The 10274-nt window shown below is 41.9% G+C and overlaps 1 pseudogene; it reads left to right on the forward strand.

Annotated features, from left to right (window-relative positions):
- The first annotated feature begins 6434 nt into the window (after nucleotides 1-6434).
- The window catches only part of LOC102759443, a 59364-nt pseudogene continuing 55524 nt past the window's right edge, over nucleotides 6435-10274 (forward strand).

Consider the following 10274-nt stretch of genomic DNA (forward strand, 5'->3'; position numbering starts at 1 on the left):
AGCGGTGAAGAATGGGCCTTGGGCCTCTTTTGGATGTTCTGGGTCTCTCTGACCCAGCTGCAGTTTGTTAGGTAATTTTAGATTGCAAAAGGCCAAGCCTTTCATATGCAAAAGCCTCTGCACACAGCTTGGGTGGGGCAAGGTCTCAGGGAATCAACAGGGTGGAGCAAACAGCTATGGCTGATCTTCAGTCCTGCCCTAAGCGGTCCGGGGTCTCAGTGTCCTGTAATAATTGCAGCAATCACTGCAAGCACCTCTGAGAGAAAGCCGCCCTCGAGTTCTGCCCAATGCCAGATAGTCCAGTTTCTCCCCGTATGAGTCTGGGTCCCCAGAGATTTTCCCGGAACTGGAGTTCAGAGCAGTTGGGAGCTTGTGTCTCCTTCCTGACTGAAAAAGACAATTGAGTCCTCAGTTGCCAGCCCCTTCGTACCTCTGCACTTTACTTCCGCAGCTCCTCTGAGTCTCAGTGTGCTTTTCTCTTTACTTGTAGTTGTAGAATTTCCACTCAGCCAGTCTTCCTGTGGTTCTGGATGATGTCCGTTTTGTCTTTTAGTTGTATTTTTAAGTGGTTGTGTGAGGCAGCAATTTCCGGTGTTTATCTATGCCGCCATCTTGGTTTCTCCCCCATTTGGTTCTTTTTTATAATGTCTATTTCTTTGCTGAAATTTTCTATTTTTTAAAATTTGTTTTGAAATCATTTGTAATTGATTGCTGAAGCACTTATGATGTCTGCTTTCAAATTCTTGTTGATAATTCCAGCATCTAATTCATTTCTGTGTTGGCATCAGTCTCTACCCATGTAAGTTGTAATTTTCCTGTTCCATGACAGGTGACTTTATTATTGCTTCCTTAAATTTTGCCTATCATGTTCCCCTTTTTCAATCTTGCATTTTGGCATGCAGTCGCCTTGTTTTGGATAAATGCACAAGTCTGGGTGTATTTTTGTGGGCTATTGGTTCCAATGGCCATTTACTTACCAGAGCCTTTTGTCAAGAAATTCTTATCTGCTTGGTGCCTCTGAAATTCCTATGGATCCTGCTGGGGCCCCTGAAATGTGGAAAGGACCTGAATTCTGGGTTTGGTGCTTGTGTGGGCTCCCCCTTTGCACAGGCCCCCAGGACACCCAAGTCTCCAGGTGGAGAGAGGGGCTGTGGTTCTTGGGGTGTCCATAACCTGCCTCTGTGTTGTTCCAATCCTTGGGTCCCTAAACAGCCCACCTTTCTCTTTCCCCAATTCACTTTATCTCTTGCTTATCTTCAGATTTTATAGTTGTTATTGATGGGAGTGAGCAGACATTAACTTGTCTGTGCTGGAACTGGATTTTAATGATATTCTATGAGTCTCCTTCCTAGGAGGAAACACCAGAACCCCTGGGGGATCAACGACATGGTTTCTTGGGTTGACAGAAGGAAAAGTAATTCTAGGGGTGTGTCTGCTGCACACACTCACATCTGGAGGGGAATTTCAGCCAAGTGCGCCCCCCCTCCCTTTTTTTTTTCCAGGAAAAGAACCCAGGTGAAAGGTTCAAGCCCTCCTCAGAATACAGGAGTATAAATTGCCTTATTAGGACGAAACACTTTGCTCCTTTTCTTTTTCCTTCTTCTCAATTCTTTCTGGAATAAATATGCTACTTTTGCATACAAATGTTGCAAGATTCTGAGGTCTAACATGTATGTGGGCCCAACAGACAGCACAGGCAACTGGGCCTGAGTCTGCGCTTAAACACAAGACACGTGCATGGCTGGTGTTTCCTGCCCCTCAGCACAGCCCCTTCATTTTGAGTCGCTCTGTTGATTTCTATGCATTTGATGAAACAGCCCCTCTCCCCATCTTGAAGGAGCGGCCTAGGCATTGCCTTATTATTCAATCCTGCCCCAGTTCATAGCGGGCTCTCAAACCTCAGTGATTGCCCCCATAGCCTGCTTTATTTTCAGAGGTTCCCAGGCGCTTAGGGTGTGCCAAGGCCCATTGGTCCCTTAAAGGGGAGGACTGTTAGCGCCTAGGTTCAAGCTGACTGGAGCCTAGGCCCTTAGGCAGCGCTTTGAAAGTGTGCAAATACATGCAGCCCTGGGGGACCAGGCGGCACACCGGGGGCCACCAGAGCCAGGCCATGTACAGGCGATGCAGTCGCAAAGCCCAGGACCCAGGTGCAAACCGGAGCCCCTAACTAAAACCAGGAGCACAGACGTAAAACCTGGGTACCTGATGTAAAACCTGGGCCCCTAACGTAAAGCTAGGAGCACAGACGTAAAGCCTGGGCTCCTGATGTAAAACCAGGGCTTAGATTTAAAACCAGGCACGGACGTAAACGATAGGTCCCTGATGTAAACCAGGCGCCCAGACGTTAAACCCCATAAAACCCTAGATGCTGAAGTGAAACAGGCGCAGAGGTAAAACCACGCACGAGAGGCAGAACCCAGGCCCCAGAAGTAAACCTGTGCCCAAGACACAAAGCCGGCCCAGATGCCGGTAGAGCTCCCACCAGAGGCACTGGCCCCGGGGCGTGAGGAGCCTGCCTGTGTCCCACGGAGCATCCCGCCGCCAGTGGCCAGCGGCCTCAGCGAGGCTTCCCACGGCAGTTGGGCTGCGGGCTCCAGGCACCAAGGTCGCACCTGGAAAGGTGAGTGTGCACCTGGTTCTCAGGTTGCTAGGGCCAGGCCTGTAACTCTTGGGGGCACGTGTCTGGGTGGTGACAAAGACATATTTCGGGGGCTCCTCTCTCAGGTGCAGGCCTTAAAAGCTGGGGTGCCCTGTGGATTCCAGCCCTCCTCAGGTTGGGCTCCCTCCCACCTGCGCAGCACAATGGGGTTCCTGACTAGGTGGGGGCGCCTCCCCTACCTGCTTCCAGGTGGCCTCCCGGGCCCAGGCCGCAGGGCTCAGGAGTTGTGGGGCCAGGTGGTAGGATTGCTGAGGAGGTTCCGTGTGTAGTTCTGGATTCGGGGTGACCTGGGAGGAGGCGAGCTCGGGGCCCCACGGTGTAGCCATCCCTCTGAGCAGCTGCATAGGAGTTGAGTGCCTGGCATCCCCTCTGCGCAGCCCCAGCCAACCATGTGGTGACAGGCGGAAGGATCAGAGTCCAGGTCCCCACAACTGTGACCTCTGGGGACAGCTGGCCCTTCGCTGCTCTGGTGGCTCCCTCAGCATTTGTGATTGTGGTCTGACGTCACATGGAGTGTTCTGCATAGAGGCCTTCCTGAGCAGAAGTGATGACATAATACTGGAGAGAAAAGTCCTGAAAAGTTGACTGTAAGACCAGGGTGTTATCAGATAAAATTGGGACATGATTAGTGATCCTGGTGCCATCCAGAGGAAACTATGTTTTGCAATAGAAAGTGATCTTATGAATCTTTTCTGAAAATGTTTGGGTTATGGAGAGCGTGTTTTTGACCTGGATTTCCTCTAGCAGTCGCCTGTCTGAGTGCTTATGGGTGATGGGACAATACCTGCGCAGTAAGGGCCACCTGAAGTGCAGCCGGTGGCGCGCCGGGCGGCTGCCCTTCCACAGCTGTGTCTGCCGCAGGAACACTGTCAGTGGCATTGGCGGCCGCGTGCTTTGGATGCTCACAGTGGGCCACCTCTGGACTTGACACACGTCTCACAGTTGCCCTATGAAATGGATATTGTCCTTAACCTGCTTTTCAAAAGAGCGAAGAGACAGTGATGCCAAGGCCTGGAGTCATTTGCCTGGGAGGCCCCAGTTAGGGGAAGATGAAGTGAGGTGTGAACCTTCACCTGGCGGCCTGCTCTCTGGCCACTGCAGCGAGGTCCTCTGGCCCAGCCCACGTCCATCCTCCCTGCAGGGACTCAGCCTTGGTCTGATGCCCTTTTAACTTAGTGCATTTGAAGTGCTGCATAATGGCCTCTTCTCTTCCACTGATGTGTATAATTTTGGTGACGTTTGGCATCTCCGAGAAGGTGACACCTGGAGGGTTTGAAGGTGACAAGGCAGGAATGAAGCAGTTTGTCTTATCTTAGCTTCACTTCCTGTTTCCCTGGAAGGTCTTTCCAGAAGGGCAGGTTGGTGAGGGTGGAGCAAAAACCTTATCTCTCAACACCGTGCCCCTTGTACAGGCCAATTCATTCCCATTTTGGTGTGTTCATATTTATCTAGGGAGGAGCTCTTAAACTAAAGCATTTGTCACAACTCTAATTGGGGCAAAATGTATTGACATACCTACTCAAAGTCAACTGATGCGTATTTGCTATAGTTTTTTGTAGGATAATGACAAAGCACAATGTGTATAGTCAGTTGACACACTGACTAGTGCCGTTCGGTGTTTATTTGAAACATACCGGCCATTAGAATAACTTTCTGTTTGAAAACTGTTTTGTCAGTTGGGGCACATTAACATTCTTTCCCCTGATTATAAAATATAGTATATTCATTGTAGTAAATTTGGGAAATTCAGAAAGAAAAACCCCCACAAAAACCAAAAACTACTTGAAGAGTCACCATCCACAGGTGCACCTGAATATTTTGTTGTATTTCTTCCTATGCCTATATGTCTCTTATACTTGGATGCAATTGAGGCAATTTTTTCCCCTTAACATTAGATCAAGGGGTAGACTGATGTTATTTCAGCACTTTCAGGAAGCTATTAAGTATAGTTTTAATGCATGGGAGCTGGATTTAAAATCCATTTTCCTAGAAAGTAATAAACATTCTTATAGAGAAGTTAGATAGTGAGGGTAAGAACAATAAACATCTCTCACCATCCCATCATTTAAACATGAAGACTCTTTATTTTTTATTACTTTAGTATTCTTTCCATGCATGTACATTTATGTTCTTTAATGGCATCATTTTAGACTAATTCAACATATCATGAATAACTTTCCATACCAAATAATTATATCGCTTCCATTTATTTCTCCTAGAAGCATTGATTTTTAATGAAAGAATAAAAACATATTTTTTACATTTAGTAAAAACATCCAATGGCATAACACATGGTTATTAAAGAAAAAAAATAGTCCCCTTAGATTATCAGATAAAATAATAACAATAAAATAATATAAAATTGTACCATTCTAGACTAGCCTTTTTGCTGTATATACTTCCAGGTATCTTTTTCCTTCTATTATATACAGATAAATTTTTTTCACCCCAATGGGACTATAATATATACTCTTTTGTTACTAGATTTTTCAAATATTTAATCATATATTAACAATGAAAATATTTAAAGTCAAATCTTTGAATATATCCATATTGATTTTTGTTACAATCCTTCAAAGTGGATTTACTGTTTAAAAAAAAAAATCAAAATCCTTAAAAAAGTTTTCCATAGGAGTGAGACAATTAGTTTGTGAAAAGGTTGTATTAGTTTTTCCACCAGTAATATATGAAGTTGTTCACTTCCTCATATGTGGGACAACATCGGATACTGTAACTTATTTTTAATGCTGGACAATTTGATAGGTGGTATTTCATAGTTTTTGAAAGCCATAACCATTTTCTCTTTTTGAATTACTTGCTCATAGCCTTTACCCATTATTCTATGGAGGTGTGTGTCTTTTTGCTTCCTAATTACATCAGTCATTTATATTCTAAGAATATTAACTCTTTGTGGTCATATATGTTGGAAACATGTCCTTCAATTCTTCATTTGCCTTTTAAATTGTTTATGGGATCTTGAGGGTTTGGAACATTTTAATTTTATGTATTTTATTATTTCTGATAAGTCAGTTTTTCACATCAACTTGAGAAGGTAAGTTGGTTTTGAGCTTTAAAAAAAAAGTAAAATCTCATTGGCAAATGGCATGTCCTCAGCTATAATTTGTTTTGTTTTATTTATTTGTTTTATTTATTAAATTTAAGGCTGCTCCAACATTTTTAAATGAAAAAAAATCAGGTAAAATAATTGCCTTTATGTGTGTCTGGTGACTATCTGGTTCTTTTAGTCATAATTCCCACATCAATAGATCAGTGTTATTATGAATAAAATTATTTTAAAGATTATTCTGCCATCAGGTACATAAAGACAGAAAGGATTCTTCCAGTTGTTGCCAGTACTTGAGTGATTGCTGATGAGGCAGGTTTGATTCCCCGACCTATTCTCATTGTAGTGACTTCAGAACCAGGGATGCTACACTGAGTAGTCCCAGAAATAGATTTGAGCCAGAAGTGCAAGGTCTGTGAATGGCTCAAAATGAGACCCTTGGTTTCACTTCCATTTCTCCAGGCTCATTTTGTTTTGATGGTGTTTTAATAAAGTTGGATCTAAACATTTAAGATTGTAAATAAACTTGCTAAAGACCCCACCACTCCCTATCGTTAGGTGTTGTTACTTCTCGCATAAATGTTACCTAGTTGGTCCCTTACTGCATTTAAGCTTGGTCTCCTAGAGTAGATACTTAAACAGGTGTTTAAGCCAAAAAGATAGTGAAGGGGTAAGAGTAGATCATTAGATGGGGGTTGCAGGGAGTGAAAGATGGATAGGAACCCCTTTGAAGAATGTGTACAGCTTGGGGCAGCTCCCCAGCCAATGAGTGGAAACCTCAGAAAAGATGAAGGTGGGAACAGGGATCAGAAGAGGCAGGTGAGGCAGAGGTGGCTGGAGTGTGGATAGCTCCTATGGGGCACATGCATCCTCAGTGGTTCTCTGCCATGGCATTGTGGGTTTCACTGGCATCCCCAAGCTAGGGCAGACCATCTGTGTCTTGCACATCCTAGGCTGTGTACCCAGGGTCAGTTTGTATTTTTGTCATCTGCTTGCATCTGAGGCAGCAGCATCATGGGGCCATGAACGCAAAGCTCCTGACAGTGCATCTGGCTGGCACTTTGAGTTGTAAATTCCTGACAGGCTGGCATCACTTCAGATGAATTCTGTTTGTCAAAGCCCGAGTCAAGGTGAAGGGACAGAAACCTGCCTCATAATAACCAGATGACAAAGAATTTTGGAGTCACCTTTTTTTTTTTGTTGTTAATCCTCAAATGAGGATTTTTTTCCCATTGATTTTTAGAAAGAGTAGAAGGGATCCAGTCTATGATGTAACACATGTGCTCTAATTGGGACAAGACTCAAACTTGCAACCCAGGAATGTACCCTTTACTGGAGAATTGAACCCACCACGCATCGAGACACAAGCTGATACTCTAACCTCTGAGCACACTGGCCAGGACTGGAGCTACTTTTAAAAAATATATATATTTTTATTGATTTCGGAGAGGAAGGGAGAGGAGTAGTGAGATAGAAACATCAATGATGAGAGAGAATCATTGATCGGCTGCCTCCTGCCTGCCCCCTACTGGGGATCAAGCCCACAACCCAGGCATGTGCCCTTGGCCAGAATCAAACCTCGGACCTTTCAGTCTACAAGCTGACACTCTATCCACTGAGCCAAACCGGCTAGGGCTGGAGCTACTTTTTATACTACCCCTGTGGGTTGGCATGTAGCAGGGTCCTAATTTCTGGGTTGACACTGGCTTTGCAATGACAGCTGCATAACTTGGATACTTACCAACAACTTCTGGGAAACCCTTTATTCTCTTATAAAAAATACATATATTAATAGTAGTTATCTCATGAAGTTATTGTGAGAATTGAATGGGTTATCTTACAAATGTGCTTAGTATAGCACCTGGCCCACTGTGAGCACTGAGTAAATCACAGCTATCCTAATGTTTCAGTGGAGATCAGTAATTTGGTAGGCTTTTATTAAGGACTAGAGTCCCAGTGCACAAAATTCACGCACAGGTAGGATCCCTAGGCCTGGCTGGCAATCAAGGCCGATCGGGGCCTTCTGGATGCTGGCCGGGGCCTTCCTTATGGCTGGGGCCTTCCTTCCCCAGCTGCTGGCTGCTTGCCGGGGCCTTCCTTCATTCCGCGCCGCCCCCTTGGTGGTCAGTGCACATCATAGTGAGTGATCGAACTCCCAGTTTCCCAGTTGAACTCCTGCTGGGACAATTTGCATATTAGCCTTTATATATATGTGATATAGCATTGCTATTATTCCATGCTCATTCTCTCCCTCCCATAGCTTCAAGACCAGGCTCTGTGAGCAGGATTTAGGTAAAGCAAGCTGATGTGTGCAATTTCTCTTCCCTAAGTGAGATATAAAAAACAGTAATGATGCATATGCTTCTTTGACAAATATGTATTGGAGTAAAATGAATTACCTTGAGATTCCATATCATCCAACTATTACGTTTTTAACTATGTCATAAAATCCTCAGCATGTTGGCTAGGATAATTCTTGGTGCATGAACCTGAAAAATGATAGATAATTTTTCACTTCATAGGACATAAAATTGCTGTATGTTTTACAGATTCTCTTATCTGAACCTCTTAGTAGCACAATCTGGGAGAAATTGTATTTCTTTTTATAAAAAGTAGTAAAGAAAAACCTGAAATGTGTCATTCTAAGTGTACATTTCTGGAAGGTGGTGAATGGATGGTCAGGTTTAGGGGATAACAAGGTGTGTCATCATGACTTGGTCCTCGTGTAGTTGGCACAGACTAAGATGCTAGAGATTCCAAATGGTTGACCATTGAAATTTCCTATAATTTAAAATATTATTTAAATAAAACTTCATATTCCCCCAGGAAACATTAAGTTAATTTCTACATGATTATTTTTATGAAAAGGTTAATCTCCACATATGATCTGGGTAAGAATGACAGTGATTCTTTAACTCATGAAAAATTAAAGACTCAAAGTTATATTGTGCTGGGGGCAATGATTCATTTTCTGTTTTGTTTTGTAAAAAGTGTGATGCTCCACTGTCACTTTTTTCTGTTTAAGCACTCTTCAGAAATACAAGATACAAAGTGTCTATAGAAAATCCTCACTTACTTTATTATTAGATAGTAGTTTCAAATAAATTTTTTATTGTGCAGTTAGCTTACCTAGTGATGATCATACTGTTTTTTTTTTATTAATTGTATTATGATATTATCCAGCTGTAAAATTTATGAGATCTTCTGCTATACTGTTTGCTGGGTGATGAGGTGGTACTGCATGCAAAGAAGTTTTTTTTTATAAATGACTATTCCAACATTTGGAAAAATTATATGGACCAAGTACATCCTTTTATGTGGTGATATAGAAATAATGCAAAATATAAAACACTTATTTCCTCTTTCTTGAACTTATAGCTTTCCTATCATTATGTATAATTTAACAAGTATCAGTAAAATAGGTGAAGAAAATTCAAGTTTTACAGAGGATGTTTTTATAAAACAAATTCCAGGATGGATGCCAGATTTTACAAAAATATAATGTCCTTCAATATTCATTTGTAAATCAGATGTAATTCCAAATGAAATCTAAAATTCTTTCGGAATCGCATACATTTATTTAAAAATAAGCCTTAAAAGTGCCTACATAAGAAGAGTGTAATGAATCTGTGAATTTTGAAAAAGAAGAGTAATGAAGGGAATTTAACCTACCAGGATAGAGACACACACACATGAATTATTTTCTCAAAAGACTATTTTGACAAAAATGTAGTGTAATGTACATAATTATTGCAATATGCATTAGTATAATCCATAACCCCCAAATCAACTTCAAACATATAAAATGTTATCTTCTTTAAAAAGTTTTAATAACAAGTCTAAATTAGTATTTTTCCATGAATAAGCCTACTTTTTAAAAAATTAAATCTACCCTAATGCATATATTTAAATTTGGTGTAAAAGAAGGAACATTTTTTAATTGTATGTGTAATTAGCATTATGTAAACATACTCTTTAGGATATGGATTAGCAATATAGTATTTAAAATGACCACTAATTATCTCCCAGATACAACGAGTCAGTGAGTAAGCTATTAAGCCCTACCACGTTTGGTAAACTGGGTTACAAACTTGTAATGTACAGCAAGTTCTAAAGGATATGTTGTAGTCAAGAGCACCCTGTGTAATCATTTTGGCTTTTACATTCTTCTGAATGCCTCAAAATTGTTTGCATATACATATATAATGCAATAATAACATGTAAGTGCTATGAGATTATTTATCTATAGTCATACATTTTCTTATTTTGATATATGAAGGAGTTGGATACAAATATCTTGCCTAAAATCTCTAATGTGAAAACCCAGAAAAGTTGAATGTATGTTGAATGTATTGAACTATCTTCTATGTATATAAAAGGCTAATATGCTAAGTGTCCAACTGTCCGACCGGTTGCTATGATGCACCCTGACCACCAGGGGGCAGATGCTCAACGCAGGAGCTGCTGTGACGCTCACTGGCCATTTACAGAGAAACGGCAGCTCAGACCTGGCACCCACAAAGCAAAACTTGGTTTCCCCCAAGTGGGACA

The sequence above is a fragment of the Myotis davidii genome, unplaced genomic scaffold (assembly GCF_000327345.1).
Source record: "Myotis davidii unplaced genomic scaffold, ASM32734v1 scaffold194, whole genome shotgun sequence".
Lineage (NCBI taxonomy): Eukaryota > Metazoa > Chordata > Mammalia > Chiroptera > Vespertilionidae > Myotis > Myotis davidii.